The sequence below is a fragment of the Leopardus geoffroyi genome, chromosome D1 (genome assembly GCF_018350155.1).
Source record: "Leopardus geoffroyi isolate Oge1 chromosome D1, O.geoffroyi_Oge1_pat1.0, whole genome shotgun sequence".
Taxonomy (NCBI): domain Eukaryota; kingdom Metazoa; phylum Chordata; class Mammalia; order Carnivora; family Felidae; genus Leopardus; species Leopardus geoffroyi.
In genome coordinates this window covers 18,480,493-18,500,296 of record NC_059329.1, presented here as the reverse complement: position 1 = coordinate 18,500,296, position 19,804 = coordinate 18,480,493, and the positions used below count along the sequence as shown (strand labels likewise).

Genomic DNA, 19,804 nt, shown 5'->3' with positions numbered 1-19,804 from the left:
TTGCTAGCCCCACAGTCAGACTGATGTGTGTGGTTATCTTGCCCTCTCTGGAGCAGGAGTCACTTTGGGATGGTGCTGGTCGCTGGTGGGGCTGTTGGCAAAGCTGGCAGACTTGTTGCAGCACTTTGGGTGGACTCCTGCCAAGGATGTGTTGGAGCTGGTGTGTCTGTAGAAGAATGCTGGGGCGTGGTGTGCCAGTCTACTGTGGGAGGGAAACTGCAGCCACCTTGGGAAATTCCTGCCCAGGCCAGGATGGAGAGGGGTGGGTCTGCAGGAAAGCATGGGCGCAGGTGCACTGTTAGCAAGTTGGGTGGAGAATGTTCACTCCGAGCTGGTTCCCACAGGTATCCATGTATCTAGGCTGGAGGGCAGAGGAGGGAAATGGTGCCCACCAGCTCTTTTGTTCTTGGAGAAGTCTCCCAAAGATCCTGCCTGTCTTGCATATGCTCTGAGATTAGCAAATAAATTCCCCTCCTATGAACCCTAGGCATTTTTCAAATTACTCTTTCTATGCTGTATCTCAGTGGGGCTGTTTGTTGTGCTGTCTCTTTAGGGTCAGGGACTCCATTTCCTGTCACCCTCTCAGCTCTCCCAGACCCAAGCTTGGTGATTTTTAATGTTCTGGGTGTTAAGCCCCCCTAGTTGTAAGAAGTCACAAAGGTAGGGCCCTCTGGTTTGGAAAGCCAAATGCTACGGGGATTTGTCTTTCCGGTGTAGGTCCCCCGTGCCTGGGGTACCTGGTGGGGGCCTGTTCCTCTCCCCTTTCCATACTCTTGGCTTCCCTCCCTCCTGCAGACAGTTCGATGGGTTAGTTTGGCTCTGGAGCAAGTGTCCGCCCTTCCTACCTTCTTTGATGTGGTCTCTTCTCTACATTTGTCTGCAGAGAGTCTGTTCTGCCAGTCTTTGGGTTGTTTTCTGGGTCATTTACACTGATGTGGATGTTATCTGGGTGTACTCATGGGACAAGGTGAGTCCTGGGTCTTCCTACCCTGCCATCTTCCTTGAAAGTCCAGCATACTTATCATTGTTTTAAGTAAACTGTTATTAACATATAGCATATGTACAGGTAAAAACCTGCAAATGAGTAGAAGTTCCCTCTTCCCAGGTCCATCCTTGTACGTATCCCTGTAGGACGGGGAATTAGTAAATTCTGCTTTGTGAATTACTTGTTACTGTAAATAAAGTTTCATCAGAGTACAACCATGCCCATTTTTTTTTAACATATTGTTTATATCTGCTTTTGCCCTACAACAGCAATGTTGAATAGTGGTGACACAGACTATGTGGCCTGCAAGCCTAAAATATTTACAATGTGACTTTCTAAGGGGTGCTTGGGTGGCTCAGTTGTTTGAGCATCAGATTTCAGCTCAGGTCATGATCTCGCTGCTTGTGGGTTTGAGCCCCACGACAGGCTCTGTGCTGACAGCGCGGAACCTGGAGTCTGCCTCAGATTCTGTGTCTCCCTCTTTCTCTCCCCCTCCCCCACTCATGCTCTGTCTCTCTCAAAAATAAACAAACATTAAAAAAATTTAAAAAATACAATGTGGCTTTTTAAGAAAAAAAAAAAAAAAAAAGCCAACCCCTGTCCTAGATTGTGATGGGCTATGACTCTAATTATATGTCTAAATGCAATGTGAGATGGTGGGGGTGCATTTGAGGAGAGCCCGAATCTACTTTAAGTGAGAAAATTATGGGATCTTCAAGCCTGAGAGGCTAACCTTTGATGGGAAAATGGGCTAATTCTACTGGAAGGGAAGTATACAGATATTCAAGTGTCACAGTCATTGAAGTGCATACAAATGTCATCATTTCATTCAAGATCCCATTTTTTTCAATTAACACCCAAAATTTGATGTAAGAGACTTGACAAGGCTGTGACCACAGTCTGTATTGTAATTTTGCAATAAGTATCAATTTAAATCTGGTTATGTTTTGTTTTGGGTTTTTGGGTTTTTTTTGGAAATATCAACCCCCAAGACTACAAGGGATAGGAGACTTTTCCAAGGGGCTCTTGGATGTTCTTTGGTGCTCTAAGAGTGCTTTGACCCAAGATTTTAAAGAAGTGAGCTTGTCCTTTTGCTTCTGTGGGATGTTTAGTCCGAAGCACCTAGCCCACCCTTGTAGTTATTACACTCCTCATTTCCACCTGAAGGTCCTGTTGTTTTAACTATAAGTGATGATTTTTTTTAATGTTTATTTACTTTTGAGAGAGAGAAGGAGAGAGGGAGAGGGAGAGAGAGAGAGGGAGAGAGAGAGAGAGAGAGAGAGAGAACACGAGTAGTGGAGGGGCAGAGAGAGAGGGAGAATCTGAGGTAGGCTCCAGGCTCTGAGCTGTTAGTACAGAGCCCAATGCAGGACCCAAACCCATGAACCGTGAGATCATGACCTGAGCTGAAGTTGGATACTTAACCGACTGAGCCACCCAGGTGCCCCAGTAATGATTTTTAATAGTTACTTCTCACTGAATTCCATGGATTACTAGTGTCATTTCTGCTAGGAAGGTCATCCCTGATTACATGTATAATCGGGAAAGAAAACTAATTCTCTATGGTCAATTCTTAAGGATCTGTTTCTTGGAACCAATACCGACAGCAAACTAGTTATTAGTTAGGATTCAGACAGGAAATCAGAAAACAGATATTTGACAAGAAGGGATTTAATACATGTATTTAGATACCTGAAAAATTTCAGGAATATCTGGATGGAGTAAAGGTCAGGGTTCCAGAAAGGTAGAGACCATAGAATCACGGGAAGCTGCCATAGATAATGTTAGCTACCTACAGTACTGACACAGGAAATTCACAAAAGGCTCCTGGAAGCTACTGCAAACCTTCTGTCTGCCCTCTGCCCACAAGTCCACGTGCCAGTTCTGGTGTAAATAATGGCTTCCTCACCTGTTCTTCAGGTGTCCTACGAGTGCCTTGTATGGGCCAAATCTACCCCCGCCCCGCCCCCAGAAAGAGATCCTCAGGAATGTAACGAATATGCTTCCAAATTTGGCGGGAAGAGTGATGATTCCTCCATCAATAAGGCACATCCAACTGCTAGGGGATATTAGAATCAACAATAAGAAGGAAGCTTCTAAAACATGCTGAAAGAGACCTTTTGGCTGACAACATAAAAAGTTGAAGGAAAAGGTCCTCAGTTGACAGCAGACAATCCACCACATTGCATAAGTATTTCCCCAAATGTTCTGTGGGATGTTGGTGCTATGATGCAGTTGGTCAGTAAAGGATTTTACAGCCAGATACATTTGAGAAAATCTTAAAACTCTAACTTGTTCTTTTTAAAAAAAAATATTTATTTTTGAGAGAGAACACAAGCAGAGGAGGGGCAGAGAGAGCGGGGCGGCGCGGCGGGGGGGGGGGGGGGGGGGCCGGGGTGCGTGGACAGAGGATCCAAAAGTAGGTTCTGTGCTGACAGCAGAGCCTGATGCAGGCAGAGCTCAAACTCATGAACCCTGAGATCATGACCTGATCAACTGACTGAGCCACCAAGTCTCCCCAAAACTCTGACTCATTCTTAGAGAATTACAGTACGTATACTTATATTAAGGAGTCTGAGAAAACCTGCAATAAAGACACCATCCTTTAACTTAGGCCAGCATTATCAACAGTGTTAACTACTCTGGTTTTCCCCTTAGTGTCTGAAGAACATTCTGGAAAACACACTTAGGGAAAGGCTAACAATGAACCATTTCTTGGGTTAGTTTTGTGGGCTTGTGTTAGGTCACCATTGACAAGGAATGTTAGAAAGGGTGAAATAGGAAATTGCAAATCTAGAAATCCCAAGCCACCACATTTGAAATAGACCGAAACAATATTGAGAACATCTTGTGGAAAGACATCATTCACATTGCAACAGTTTGTATCCACCAAGTAATATAGGGTGTGTGCCTGTCTGCAAGCAAAAGTTGAAGGAGCTCTTCACGTTCTCTGAGGCGTAAGAAACACTATAGCACATTGCATCAGCATTCTGTAGACAAAGCGTGTTGTACAAAATAATGGGAATATCTGAAAAGTGTTCCACCATAATGAGACTTTGTTCTGCTGATCTAGGGATGGGTTCAAATGTGTTTCATTACTTGCTTCCAAAAAGTAATAGCTAATGCAAAATCAATACTTGAGATGGTCTGTTGAAAATGACCATAAAATATGGAACTGAATCTAAGTGAGAGAAGCCAGACACAAGAGATCACATAGATTTAATTTATATACAATATATAAGTAAAGTTTATAGAAAATAAAAGGGTAGAGGGGCGCCTGGGTGGCGCAGTCAGTTAAGCGTCCGACTTCAGCCAGGTCACGATCTCACGGTCCGTGAGTTCGAGCCCCACATCAGGCTCTGGGCTGATGGCTCAGAGCCTGGAGCCTGTTTCCGATTCTGTGTCTCCCTCTCTCTCTGCCCCACCCCCGTTCATGCTCTGTCTCTCTCTGTCCCAAAAATAAATAAACGTTGAAAAAAAAAAATTAAAAAAAAATAAATAAAAGGGTAGGTAAGTCCACAGAGAGAAAGCAGATGAGCGGTTGCAAGGGGCTGGAAGAAGGAGAAAACGAAGAGTGGCTGCTTAATGGATATGAGGTTCCTTTTGGGGTGATGGAAATGTTTTTGAACTAGATAAAAGTGATGGTTGCACAACACTGTGAATGTACTAAATGTCACCGAATTGTACGCTTTAAAATGATTAATCTTACATGAATTTTATGCTGATTTTTTAAAAAGAAAACATAGGGGTATCTGGATGGCTCAGTCAGGCATCCAGCTTCAGCTCAGGTCATGATCTCTCATGGTTCGCGAGTTCAAGGCCCGCATCGGGCTCTATGCTGACAGCTCAGAGCCTGGAGCCTGCTTGGGATTCTGTGTCTCCCTGTCTCTCTGCCCCTCCCCTGCTCACGCTCTGTTTCTCTCTCTCTGTCTCTCAAAAATAAATACATTAAGAAATATATATAAAACTGATTAAGTCAAAGTGGATGAGAGGACTTCAAGGAAGAACCCTCCATCCAAGGTGGGAAAGCTAGCAGAGCTTGTTCTGTGCCCAGAAAAGAAGTTGGTTAAGACATTGTCATCTTTTCTTGGTTGTTCTAGAAAGTATCCACCAAGCTAGAGCAATTGGTGATGTGACAGTAAAATAACATGGTGCCGGAATGCTAGCTCTTTCTTTCAGACTATAGGAAAATCCAAGAGCGAGCCAGAGACAGAAGAGTAATTGATAACGTTGAGAAAGTTGCAGACTAAGCATACAGGCAACAGCAACACAAGTATGTAACTTCGATGAGGAAAGGCATTTCTGTTCACAGTGATTGATCTGAGGTTGCTAGCTGCGAGTCAGGAAAACGAATATCTTGTTGAATTTCAGCAGCCAAATTGTAACACCCTAAAATTAGCATGGTGATTATTAGTGAACTCTGGGATATTAGTAAACTGGAAAGGGGATCTCCATGTATATTAGTGATCTGTTGCTGCTGTGTACCCACAGCCCCTGAACCCCCCTGCCCACTGCACCCAGCCCCCACCCATCATTCCCTGATGCATTCATTGCTATGCAGCTGCTGGCGGACTTGAACTGAGTATTTTTTATATCTGTTTGGGGACATTTTTAGTGGTGTTTTAAAGATTAAAATATACATCTCTAACTTAGTATAGTTTATTTTCAAGTAGTCTTGTACTACTTTTAAGTAATAAAAGAACCTTACAATGTTATTTATCGCTTCTTAGACAACATTGCACTTTTTGTGTGTTTTATTCCTACGTGTGCTGTAAACGGTACAAAATGCTATCTTTTGCTTTAAGTAGTCCAGGGTCTTTTAGTTTTTAATTTTAAAAATTTTATTTCTAGTGTAGTTGACATACACTGTTGTCTTAGTTTCGGGTGTACAATGTAGTGATTCAACAATTCCGTACATTACTCAGTGCTCATCAAGATAAGTGTAGGGGCGCCTGGGTGGCTCAGACAGTTAAGTGTCTGACTCTTGGTTTCGGCTCAGGTCATGATTTCACTGTTAGTGAGATGGAGCCCTGCTTTGGGCTCTCTGCTGTCGATGTGGAGCCTACTTGGGATTCTGTCTCCCTCTCTCTCTGCCCCTCCCCTGCTCATGTGGGTGTGTGTGTACGTGTTCACGCTCGTTCTCTCAAACAAGTAAACATTTCATTAAAAAAAAGATAAAGTGTATTCTTAATCTCTTTCTCCTATTTCACCCATCCCCCCTCACTCACCTTCCCTCCAGTAATCATCTGTTTGTTCTCTGTAGTTAAGAGTCAGCGTTTTGATCTGTCTCCTTTTTTCCCCTTCGCTCATTTGTTTCTTAAATTCCACATATGAGTGAAATTATAATGGCATCTGTCTTTCTTTGAATTATCTTGCTTAGCATTATATTCTCTAACTCCATCCATGTTGTTGAAAAGGCAAGATTTCATTATTTTTATGGCTGAATAATATTCCATTTATGTATACAGATACCTCACATCTTCTTTATCTTGGTCTACTTCCCTAGTTTGGCTATTGTAAGCAATACTGCAATAAACATAGGGGTGTTTATATCCTTTTGAATTAGTGTTTTAGTATTCTTTGGGCAGATTCCCAGTAGTGTAATTACTGGATCATATGGTAATTTTATCTTTAATTTTTTGAGGAGCCTCCATACTATTTTCTACAATCGCTGCACCAGTTTACATTCCCACCAACAGTTCAAGAGGGATCTTTCTTCTCTAGATCCTCATCAACACTTGTTGTTTCTTATGCTTTTTATTTTAGCCATTCAACAGGTGTAATATGATATCTCATTGTAGTTTTGATTTGCATTCCCCTGATGATTAATGGTGCTGAGCATCTTTTCATGTGTCTGTTGGCCATTTTGTATGTCTTCTTTGGAGAAATGTTTGTTCATGTCTTCTGCCCATCTTTTAATTGAATCATTTGATTTTTGGTGTTGAATTTTATCAGTTCTGTATATATTTTAGATACTCACCCTTCATCAGATATGTCCTTGGCAAATATCTCTCCCATTCAGTAGATTGTCTAGTTTTGTTGGTTGTTTGCTTTGCTGTGCAGAAGCTTTTTCATTGTGATGTAGTCCCAATAGCTTATTTTTGCTTTTGCTTTCCTTGTCTCAGGAGACATATCCTGAAAAATGTTGCTATGGCTGATGTCAGAGAAATTACTACCTGTACTACTCTCCTCTAGGATTTTTATGGTTTCAGGATTCACATTTAGGTCTTTAATACATTTAAAATTTACTTTTGTGTATGGTTAGGAAAGTGGGCCAGTTTCATTCTTTTGCATGTAGCTGTCCAGTGTTCCCAGCACCATTTGTGGAAGAGACTATTTTTTTCCATTGCACATTATTGCCTCCGTGGTCAAAGATTAATTAACCATATAATCATGGGTTTATTTCTGGGCTTTCTATTGTGTTCCATTGATCTATGTGTCTGTTTTGTGCCAGTACCATACTGTTTCGATTATTACAGCTTTGTAGTATGTCTTGAAATCTGGAGTTGTGATACCTTAAGCTTTGTTTTTCTTTTTCATGATTACTTTGGTTATTTCCATACAAATTTTAGGATTATTTATTTTAGTATTTATTGCAATGCAGCTCTTCTGGGGATGAAATCTCTCCACTTTTGTCTGTCTGAAAACATACTTTTCAGTTGCTTTTGGAGGATGTATTTTTTTCCTTTCAAGTATTTAAAAGTTGCCTTTCTATTGTCTTCTGGCCCACCTGGTTTCCAATGAGAAGTCAGCAGTATTTCTCACTGTTGTTTCCCTATGTATAATACATGTGGCTGGTTTGAAATTTTATCTTGGTTTTCAGCAGCTTGAGTCTGATGTGCCTAGATGTGCTGGGTACTGTGTGTGTGTGCGTGTGTGTGTATGCGCACGTGTGTGCATACACGCTTAGAGTTTGCTAATTGACATCTTTCAACAATTCTGTTAAACTCTCAGCCATTGCGTCTTTAACAATTTCTTCTGCTCCATTCTCTTCTTTTTCTCTGGTACTCCAGTTCATATATGTCTCATAGATTGCAGATATTCATTGCATTTTCTGTCCAATTTCTGTATTTTGGTTTATATAATTTCTACTATCTTTAAGTCTTAGGTCATTTTCTTCCATGTGTCCAGGCTGCTTCTGATCCCTTCGAATGGATTCTTCACTAGGATATTATGTTTCCCATTTCTAGCACTTCCATTTGATCGTTTTTATTGTTTCATTCTCTCTGCTGAGATTCCCCGTATGTTTATGAATGTTGTCCAGCTTTCCTATTAGATCCTTTAACATGTTTTCATGGTTATTTTAGAGTCCTTGTCTCATAATTCCAATATCTGATTCATCTCTTGGTCTGCTTCTTTCCTCTCATGATTGTAAGTTTCATTTGCTTGTTTCTTTGTAGGTGTCATAGTTTGTTTTTTTTTTAACGTTTTATTTATTTTTGAAACAGGGAGAGACAGAGCACGAACAGGGGAGGGTCAGAGAGAGGGAGACACAGAATCTGAAACAGGCTCCAGGCTCTGAGCTGTCAGCACAGAGCCCGACGCGGGGCTTGAACTCACGGACCGTGAGATCATGACCTGAGCCAGAGTCGGACACTTAACCGACTGAGCCACCCAGGCGCCCCTGTAGATGTCATAGTTTTAATTGTACATTGCACAGTGTATAAAAGAATAGTAGAGGCTAAAGGAAATGGTCTCTTCCCCAGAAAATTGCTCAGCCCTTCTGTCAGAATGCCTAGAATCCCTAGCCCTGCAGAGACACCAAGTAAGTACCTGTAAGACCTCAGAAATTTCGTTGTTAATTTACAGCCTAGATACCAGCTTTGTGGACCATGAGAGATTTCTTTCTGCTTCGCAGCCTGTATTCTAGCTTTTTGAGTCACCAGAAATTTCTATTTGCTATTTAGTTCCATCCCTATCTTTATATACTCAAGGAGAGCTCTCTCTGCTCTACTCTTCTTTCAGTCTTTGGCAGTTGCTGCTCTGCACTCCAAAGTGACTGAGAAAGAGTTCTCTCCTCTTCCTGCCTTGCTCGTATACTTCACTGGGCATTCTATTTACTTAGGAAAGATCTGAGCACCTTATACGGGGTCTCTCCAAGCCCTTCTGCACTGTCGCAGCCTTTAGCATATGATCCATGTGCCCTTGGTGAGGGCCAATGGTCGATAGCAGGTAGGTGCATACTCTGTGGCTGGGGCTCCTCGGGATTCTAGTTCATCATGCTAGTTCACTTGCAGTCATTAAAAATTCATGAAAATGTGGCTGGCTTCACCCTATCACCTGCTATGATGCATTCCTTTCATCTTTCAGCTTCTCTGCTAGGATGAAACATCTATAGGTCTTGACTGTTAAGGGAAGGACTCTTTACCCTCTAGATTTTAGTGTAGTTAGGTTTATTTTCTGTCCTCAGGTCTCTGGTAGGTTTATTTTTTTATTTTATTTTATTTTTTTTGCCAGTTTTAACCTTTATTTATTTTTGGGACAGAGAGAGACAGAGCATGAACGGGGGAGGGGCAGAGAGAGAGGGAGACACAGAATCGGAAACAGGCTCCAGGCTCTGAGCCATCAGCCCAGAGCCCGACGTGGGGCTCGAACTCACGGACCGCGAGATCGTGACCTGGCTGAAGTCGGACGCTTCACCGACTGCGCCACCCAGGCGCCCCGATCTCCTTGGTAGGTTTAAAAACTGATTTTGTAGCTTATCTGATTTGTTGGTATTGTTAGGATAGCAGTAACAATCTTTTGTGAGTCAAAGTTGGAAGGCCTGGAACTTGGATTTTAATGACCTCTAGTAGACAGGAGGCAAAGTCAGGATCTAAGGAAGGGTAGGAGGTAGAATCCAAGATTCTAACAGAAGTTGGAACTCTAAAAAGGGTTGATGTAGAAACTGACCACTCAAAGGGGAACTTACCTGTTTAGGTTGGCTGTATGTTGAGTAGGAAAAGAGAAAAAGAATCTACTTGAGAAGTTTGAACCACAAGCATACACTCTTGCTTTTGGGGACAGAATTCACTCTACCTGTGTGGTCTGAATACCACCAAGCCAGATTTCACTTTAAAGTAACCATAGGTTGGTATTGTCCCTATATGCCTGGCAGGAGCAAAGCAAATCTTCCCTGTATAATTGATATAAAACATGGATTTCAGCTCTTTCTGTACCCAGAACAGTCATGACTCATGGTCTTGAAGCATGTAGCAGCTCCAAAGCCTTGGATGCTAGACATACTAACTGAGGTTTATGTCCTTTGTGCATCTGCTGGGCCCTCTCGTTATTTTACTGAAGAACAGACTCAAGTGTGCTCTGAAAGGAGAAGAAGGAGATCTACCTGCAGTGTTCCTTAAGATTGATGGCAGGCTGTATACTGACACAGGATACCCTACTAGTTTTATGGATGTCTTCAATATTGACAATAGTGGTGAGAATTTGCATCGAATCTATGACCCAAGGGTCATGTTGCTGTTCATCAAACTATGCCGGAGGAGGCCAAGTATAAGTTCTATGAAATGAGAAAAATCTTTGTAGGTACCACCCAGACTGACATCTTCTTGATTGATTTGGAGCTTGACCAAATCAATTAGGCATTTCATCAAGTTCCGCCAGCCTGTGTACGTTGACTGAACGTGCTAACCTGGGACACCAATAGAGAGAGACAAGCTGCTCTTGATGTGACTCGTGTGAAAGATGGCAGTAGCTTTGCCACCAGGCTTTCTAAAATATTCATCTTTGGAGAAGATGATAATCGTGGATTTCCTTGCCCAAAAGAAAGCATACTTGCCTCATCATTGCTAAAGACAGAGACTATTATCCAAACAGAGCACTGGGTGAAATAATTTCCAATAAGAAAAATGGAGAGCTCCTTGCAGTTAATTAAGCATATATATTAGCGCGGGGGAGAAAACAAAAGCAAAACACTATTTTAAGAGAATTTCCAGGGCGCCTGGGTGGCTTAGTTGGTTAAGTGCCCGACTTTGGCTCATGTCACAATCTTGGGGTTTGTGAGTTTGGGCCCCGCTTGGGGCTGTGCTGACAGCTGAGAGCCTGGAGCCTGCTTCGGATTCTGTGTCTCCCTCTCTCTCTGCCCCTCCCCCACTCGTACTCTGTCTCTCTTTCTCTCAAAAATAAATACACATGAAAAAATGTTTTTAAAAAGGAATTTCCACCAAGCAACATATACTCACAGTTTTTTTCTTAATTACTAAAGCCCATGAAGAAACAAGCCCAAGTAAATGAAAGTCAACAGGAAAGAAAAATAATAATAAATTGAAGGATCAGACTCCCAACATTGATATTGGAATTACTATATACAGATTACATATCAACAGTGTTTAGTCTGTCTAAATTTTGTCTGCATAATGAAAATGAGAATCTTGAAATCACAGTGTTGAATGAAACAAAGCAAGTCTAAAATCCTTAACACGGATAAACAAATTCTAGTCTACTTGTACAGCAGCATATCATAGAGCAGTTTGAAAAAGCACTAGACCTATTCGTACCAACACGGATGAATCCCAGAAATAGAATGAAGAGTGAGAAAAGCATTTGAAATGCATATAATGGAAGTTCTTTTATGTAAGTTTCAAGACCTAGAAAAATCAAACATTATGCTGTTGAGTGATACATCATGGATTGTAAAACTAATTTAAAAAATTTTTTTAACATTTATTTTTGAGAGAGAATTTTTAAAAGTAGCTGATAATCGGGGCGCCTGGGTGGCTCTGCCAGTTAAGCGTCCAACTTCAGTTTGGGTCATGATCTTGCCGTTGGTAAGTTCGAGCCCCGCGTCAGGCTCTCTGCTGTCAGTGCAGAGCCTGCCTTGGAGCCTCTGTCCCCCTCTCTCTCTCTGCCTCTCTCTCTCTCTCAAAACTAAATAAACATTAAAAAATTAGCTAATAGTTTATAATTCAGAATGTTGGTTTCATATGAATGGTAAGAAATTGAAGAAGATCAGAGAGGGAGTATAGTTGGCTTAACAGATTTATTGGGTTGTGTTTTATTACTTAAACCAGGAGGCTTAACACACAGGTATTTGTTTTCATTACCATTATTTAAGTATAGGAATATGTGTCATTCACTATTTCATATGAATGAATTATTTTTTTTAAACTCAAATCTTGTTTTAAGATCAGTGATCTAAATCCTTGTTAGGAAGACCTCCCTGAATCTGCAGCGGTTTTTTCTCCAAAGACAGAATAGCAAACAGGTCCATCTAGTGGTGGATTAGAGAATCTCAAACAGGGAATAAACGAATAATACATGAGGATGTAAGGCGTTTTGTTCAAAAATAGCCCATTCAACCAATAATCCAGTTAAACAATGGGCAGAAGACATGAGTAGATATTTCTCCAAAGAGACACATGAAAAAGATGCTTAACATCACTTATCATCAGGGAAATACACATCAAAACCACAATGAGATACCACCTCACACCTGTCAGAATGGCTAAAATTCACAACACAGGAAGCAATGGGTGTTTGGGAGGATGTGGAGAAAGGGAAACCTTCTTGCACTACTGGTGGGAATGCAAACTAGCGCACCCACCCTGGAAAACAGTATGGAGCCTCCTCAAAAAGTTAAAAATAGAACTACTCTACAATCCAGCAGTTGCACTACTAGGTAGCTACCCAAAGGATACAAAAATGCTGATTTGAAGGGATACGTGCACCTCGATGTTTAATGATAGCATTGTCAACAGTAGCCAAAGTATGGAAAGGGCCCAAATGTCCATTGACTGATGAACAGATGAAGAAGATGTGGTGTATACATAAAATGGAATGTTAGCCGTAAAAACGCGTGAAACCTTGCCATCTGCAATGACCTGGATGGAGCTAGAGAGTATTATGCTAAGTGAAATAAGTCAGAGAAAGACAAAAAATACGATTTCACTCAGATGTGGAATTTCAGAAACAAAACAGCATACCTGTCGCAGGCAGAGGCAGATTTTTCCCCTTACTTCCAGTGCTGTGGCATTTTCCTCCAGACCTCCTATTTATTGCATCGTCCCTGCCTGAGTATTGGAGAACTCCTTCCTACTTTTTTTTTTTTTTTTTTTTTGCCTAAGCTCAAATGCTGCCCTCACTTCACCTCTAAGGTCATAAGATGAATTCATGCCACTGTTCAAGATTTAGGTCACTCTAGACGTGTGAATAAATTGTTGAATGAAAATGTGCAGAGTACGGAACTGTTGGTGGCATATGTTCCCATTTGTATCTTTTTAAAGTTTATTTTGAGAGACAGAGAGTGTGCACATGCACACGAGCAGGGGAGGGGCAGAGAGAGGGGGAGAGAGGAGAGGGGAATCCCAAGCAGGCTCCACGCTGTTCACGAGCAGGTTAGTGAGTCCTGATGGGGGGTTCGATTCCATGAAGCGTGAGATCATGATCTGAGCTGAAATCAGGAGCCGAGTGCTTAACCAACATAGCCACCCAGGTGCCCCCATTTGTATTTTTAAAAAGGATATATGTGCGTTTTCATATATCTAAACTATCTGGGGAAGGACAAAGAAGAAAGCGATAACCTAGGCCTTTGGAGGGGGGAGGACTCTTGGAGAAATTGAGAAGGAGACTTTGTTTTTCTTTTACTGTCTACTTATTGATGCTCATTGAGTTTTGTTGCAATGTGCATATATTACTCCCTCATACAAATTTTACAGAGAGAAAATGCTATGTATTCTATACATGTAGATGCCATCACACTGATAAACTTCCTACAGATAAAGCACATTGATGCTTTCTAACAGATTTTGTATCTTATATCTAACAGATTTTATATCCAGTTATAAAACTGGATATATGTGTATAAACATGTATATGTTTATGCGCTGTGGCATAGGACAAACTTAGATTGTCAGGAGAAGGGTCTTGCTTGGATCGAAAGGCTCTCTCCTGTGTGTCTTTGGACATGCTCATTGCCCTTAATATTTAGCTATAACTTTTAGCTTAAAATGATTTATCTTAACAACTGACTTTTTTTCCCGATTAAGTTGAAAAAAATCAGTTTACCCTTTTTGTTTATGTTTGAGTCTTGTTTCTTTATAAACCCAGTGAAATGTAACAGCAATCTCAAACTGACACATAACCTTTGCAAAGATCTACTTCAGACACTAACTGGAAGAAACACTGTAATTCCTTTTGTCTTAGCAAACTCCAAAATGAATGTGCAATCAAGTATCACCAGTGAAAACATGAGTGTTTTCTGAGCAAATCTTTTGTAGTGGATGGAGAGTGTTTGACTCCTCAACATGTGCTCCCCCTTCCCATTGTAAGGCAGCAGTGAACTTCCAGGAACTGACTTGAGCTCCATTGATGTGCCCTGGTTAGGAAGCCAGTGATTGATTGATTGATTGTTTCTTTATAATTAAAAAAGAATTTTATATATGAAATTTATTGTCAAATTGATTTCCATACAACACCCAGTGCTCATCCCAACAGGTGCCCTCCTCAATACCCATCACCCACCCACCATCCCTCCCTTCCACCCCAATCAACCCTCAGTTTGTTCTCAGTTTTTAAGAGTCTCTTATGCTTTGGCTTTTTCCCTCTCTAACCTCTTTTTTTTTTTTTTCCTTCCCCTCCCCCATAGTCTTCTGTTAAGTTTCTTAGGATCCACATAGGAGTGAAAACATAGGGAATCTGTCCTTTTCTGTATGACTTATTTCACTTAGCATAACACTCTCCATTTCCATCCACATTGCTACAAAAGGCCATATTTCATTCTTTCTCATTGCCACGTAGTATTCCATAGTGTAAATAAACCACAATTTCTTTATCCATTCATCAGTTGATGGACATTAGGCTCTTTCCATAATTTGGCTATTGTTGAGAGTGCTGCTATAAACATTGGGGTACAAGTGCCCTTATGCATCAGCACTCCTGTATCCCTTGGGTAAATTCCTAGCAGTGCTATTGCTGGGTCATAGGGTAGATCTATTTTTAATTTTTTGAGGAACCTCCACACTGTTTTCCAGAGCAGCTGCACCAGTTTGCATTCCCACCAACAGTGCAAGAGGGTTCCCGTTTCTCCACATCCTCTCCAGCATCTAGAGTCTCCTGATTTGTTCATTTTGGCCACTCTGACTGGCGTGAGGTGATACCTGAGTGTGGTTTTGATTTGTATTTCCCTGATAAGGAGCGACGCTGAACATCTTTTCATGTGCCTGTTGGCCATCCGGATGTCTTCTTTAGAGAAGTGTCTATTCATGTCTTCTACCCATTTCACTGGATTATTTGTTTTTTGGGTGTGGAGTTGGGTGAGCTCTTTATAGATTTTGGATACTAGCCCTTTGTCCGATACGTCATTTGCAAATATCTTTTCCCATTCCGTTGGTTGCCTTTTAGTTTTGTTGATTGTTTCCTTTGCAGTGCAGAAGCTTTTTATCTTCATGAGGTCCCAATAGTTCATTTTTGCTTTTTAATTCCCTTGCCTTTGGGGATGTGTCAAGTAAGAAATTGCTGCGGCTGAGGTCAGAGAGGTTTTTTCCTGCTTTCTCCTCTAGGGTTTTGATGGTTTCCTGTCTCATATTCAGGTCCTTTATCCATTTAGAGTTTATTTTTGTGAATGGTGTAAGAAAGTGGTCTAGTTTCATCCTTCTGCATGTTGCTGTCCAGTTCTCCCAGCACCATTTGTTAAAGAGACTTTTTTTCCGTTGGATATTCTTTCCTGCTTTGTCAAAGATTAGTTGGCCATACTTCTGTGGGTCTATTCTGGGGTTTCTATTTTATTCCATTGGTCTATGTGTCTGTTTTTGTGCCAATACCATGCTGTCTTGATGATTACAGCTTTGTAGTAGAGGCTAAAGTCTGGGATTATGAGGCCTCCCGCTTTGGTCTTCTTCTTCAAAATTACTTTGGCTATTCGGGGCCTTTTGTGGTTCCATACAAATTTTAGGATTCCTTGTTCTAGCTTCGAGAAGAATGCTGGTGCAATTTTGATTGGGATTGCATTGAATGTGTAGATAGCTTTGGGTAGTATTGACATTTTAACAATATTTATTCTTCCAATCCATGAGCACAGAATGCTTTTTCCATTTCTTTATATCTTCTTCAATTTCCTTCATAAGCTTTCTATAGTTTTCAGCATACAGATCTTTTACATCTTTGGTTAGGTTTATTCCTAGGTATTTTATCCTTCTTGGTGCAATTGTGAATGGGATCAGTTTCTTGATTTGTCTTTCTGTTGCTTCATTATTAGTGTATAAGAATGCAACTGATTTCTGTACATTGATTTTGTATCCTGCAACTTTGCTGAATTCATGTATCAGTTCTAGCAGACTTTTGGTGGAGTCTATCGGGCTTTCCATGTATAATATCATGTCATCTGCAAAAAGTGAAAGCTTGACCTCATCTTTGCCAATTTTGATGCCTTTGATTTCCTTTTGTTGTCTGGTTGCTGATGCTAGCACTTCCAACACTATGTTAAACAACAGCAGTGAGAGTGGACATCCCTGTCGTGTTCCTGATCTCAGGGAGAAAGCTCTCAGCTTTTCCCCATGGAGGATGATATTAGCTGTGGGCTTTTCATGTCTATGGCCATACCACCCTGAACACGCCCGATCTCATCTGATCTCGGAAGCTAAGCAGGGTAGGGCCTGGTTAGTACTTGGATGGGAGCCAGTGATTGTTTCAAGGACCTAGCCCTACCATTGTTTTTGGGGAAACGTAAATTCGTCCCCAAAAACTGAAGATAAAGACTTCCTCTTTTGGTGGCTTAGGGAGAGGCAATTTCTCTCATCTGCTGGATGTAAATAAAGGAGTAAGCAAGCTTTATTGTAGTTGGTAGCTGTCCTCCAACCTGGAGGGGAAACCAGACATGGATTGATACAGATGCTGTGGTTATAGAGCAAAGAAAGGGAAAGAAGCTGTGTTCTTGATGACACAAGTGAGTTGCTCAACCAACCAACCCTGGAGCCTGCCCCATCCCTGGACCTCATGTAAATGCCAGCTGGTCGGTTTTTTATTGTTTGAGTCAAATTGCTTTGCTTGGTTTTTCTATTACTTTCAGTTGAAAGCATCCTGATGCATATTTCAATAGAACAGTAAGAAAAACCCTCAGTAAGTAAATGACACAATATCAAGGCTAGATTTTGGGTACCCTTCTCCTATTGGATCACTTGAATATTTTAATTGTAAAAGTGCAAATATATTTCAGAGCATGGATATTCATACACCCTCCTACTAGTTCTCCTACTAGTATGGTGTAGTGTCTTAGTCTGTTCAGACTGCTCTAACAGAATACCACACACTGGGTGGCTGAAACATCAGATATTTATTTCTCCTGGTTCTGGAGGCTGGAAGGTGGAGATCAGGGTACCAGCAGGTCAAGTTCTTGGTGAAGACCTCTTCCTGGTTAACAATGGCCACCTTTTTCTTGCATGCTCACATGGCAGAGAGAGATGATTTCTTTCATGACTCTTTATAAAAGCACTAATCTCACTGATGAGGGCTCTACTGTCATGACCTTATTACTTCCCAAAGGTCCAACCTCCCAATATTATTACATTTGGGGTTAGGGCTTCAACATATGAATTTTGGGGAGACATAGACTTTCAGTGCATACCATAGAGTATAACATGGATAGTATTAAATGGTAATCCAGGTAAACTATATCTCTACTGTGAGAGAGAGTTAACCCTAGATTAACCATTAAGCAAAATCAGCACATACTTAGGTGTTCTACACAAAACACCTGTAACATAATAGCATATTATTATGCTATAACAAAAATACTATAAACTGGTTGGCTTAAAAACAACAAATATTTATTTCTGACAATTCTGGAGGCTAGGAAGTCCAAGATCAATTTACCAGCAGATTCAGTATCTAGCGAGCACCCACTTCCTGGTTCTTAGATGGCCATTGCTTCTGGTTTGGTTTTTGTGTTTTTTGTTGTTTTGGTTTTTGTTTGTTTTGTTTTTCACCTCCCTGTGTTCTCACATGGAGAAAGAGATAAGGAATCTCCTCTCTGGGGCCTCTTTTATAAGGGCACTAATTCCATTCACAAGAGCTTCACTCCTAATCACCTCCCAAAGACCCCTCCTTTTAACATCATCACATTGGGGATCAGCATGTGAATTTTGGAAGGATATATTCAGTCTGTAGCATTAGGGCACTAGAGAAAGAGGGGCATCATGGGGCTTTTTCAAATTGTAATAAAATCAGTTTTAGATCAAGTTTTAGGAATTCAGTACGTCCTGGTGCTTAACCTAGAAACTAACCCTATGATTCAGAAGCTACATATAAGTTGGTTAACTTTTTATCCATGTATTTAGCTACGCTATTGATTGTACATTCATTATAAACTCCTAATTCAGGGTGTTTTTTTCCCCCATGTTTCAAGTTTTCTATTTTATTTTGAGTCAGTTTTAATAAATTCAATTTATATTTATAGGAAATTGTCTATTTTGTCTACATTTTCCAATTGGCAGAAAGTTGTTCACAATATTCTTTTTAAAATCCCTGTAGCATGTGTTTGTTCATACCCTTTTTTATTCCAACAGTTTTTTATTTTTTCCTTGTCTTTTTCTTTTCCAGTCATTTTTTTATTTTCTCTCATTCACTAGTCTTTCTAAGCAACCATCTTGATGATAAATAATTTTTAAGAAAAAAAAAAGAGTAAAGGGAATATTTCTTCCACATGTTAGAATGCATTTTAAATCTAGAACTGATCCAAAACAGATGCTACAAAGAGTATGGCAAAGTAGAAAATCTATTAATGTATGAAATTACACATAAAATATATAATGAGTGTCATAAATGAGATTAATATGTGTGTATATATGTGTTTATATATGTATATGCATATCATATACTTTGTAAACCTCATCAATAAGGTACATTGAGTCAGAGAAGGAATATCAGCTAATAAACATTTTAAATCTAGGGGCGCCTGGGTGGCTCAGTCGGTTGAGCATCTGACTTCGGCTCAGGTCATGATCTTTTGGTTTGTGTGTTCGAGCCCCGCGTCGGGCTCTGTGCTGACAGCTCAGAGCCTGGAGCCTGCTTCAGATTCTGTGTCTCCCTCTCTCTCTGCACCCCCACTCTCTCTCCTTCAAAAGTAAATAAACATTAAAAATATTTTTTAAAAAATAAACATTTTAAATCTAATAGTGTTAATCATAATAACACAAATCCAAATGGTAATAAAATATCATTTACATCTTATAAAAGAAAAAGTAAGTAAGTGTAATAGTTAATTTAGGTATGTGTTCAAGATAACTGGTTAACTCAACATTTGTAAGAATTATTCCTTAATTCATTTTGGATCCCTATTGGACAATATGCATTAAACGCATAGAAATAATATTCACATCCATTGTTCTAATGAGGAATATCATAAGGATTTATTTTAAAATAATTCAAAAGATAAAACCATATTCATGATGATGTTTAATGCAGCATTAATTATAAAATTGAAAATTGGGAAAACTTTAAATGCTTGACAATAGAGGGAGTGGTCAGGAACAGCATCATCTGTAAACTGGGTTAAACATTACGTGCTTCTGAAAAATTAAAAATGTAGCGTTTGATATGCGTATCACCATTTACTGAGCACTTACTATGAAACAGATACTATGAATATATTACCTCTAAATCTCACAGTCAGTCTGCAAATTAAGTCCTTTTCCTTCTCAGTGTAAAGCTTCTAGGTCTGGTGCTTTATGAAATTAAGTCACTTGCTCAGGACAGCGCAGCTGGCAAAGTGGTAGAGTGGAGTGTTCATCCCGTGCCAGTGCTGTGCCTGCCGTACGGGTGGCCCGGTGAGAGTGAAAAGGCCCTACTCACAACCTCTGCTGAAGGAGTGGCCTTTGGCAGCCACATTCTGTA

General features: G+C 40.5%; 1 long non-coding RNA gene across 6 annotated transcripts in view; it reads left to right on the top strand.

Annotated features, from left to right (window-relative positions):
• Positions 1 to 19,804, top strand: part of LOC123600812 — a 67,696-nt gene that overhangs the window by 24,764 nt on the left and 23,128 nt on the right. Inside the window, exon 1 of one of the 6 annotated variants that reach the window (XR_006713829.1) lies at positions 15,175 to 15,219. The exons of 4 other annotated variants lie outside the window; for them this stretch is intronic. This is a non-coding gene — a long non-coding RNA (uncharacterized LOC123600812). Of the gene's footprint in view, positions 1 to 15,174; positions 15,232 to 19,804 lie in introns of those variants that run through there. One more of the 6 variants, XR_006713824.1, reaches the window with a different exon arrangement.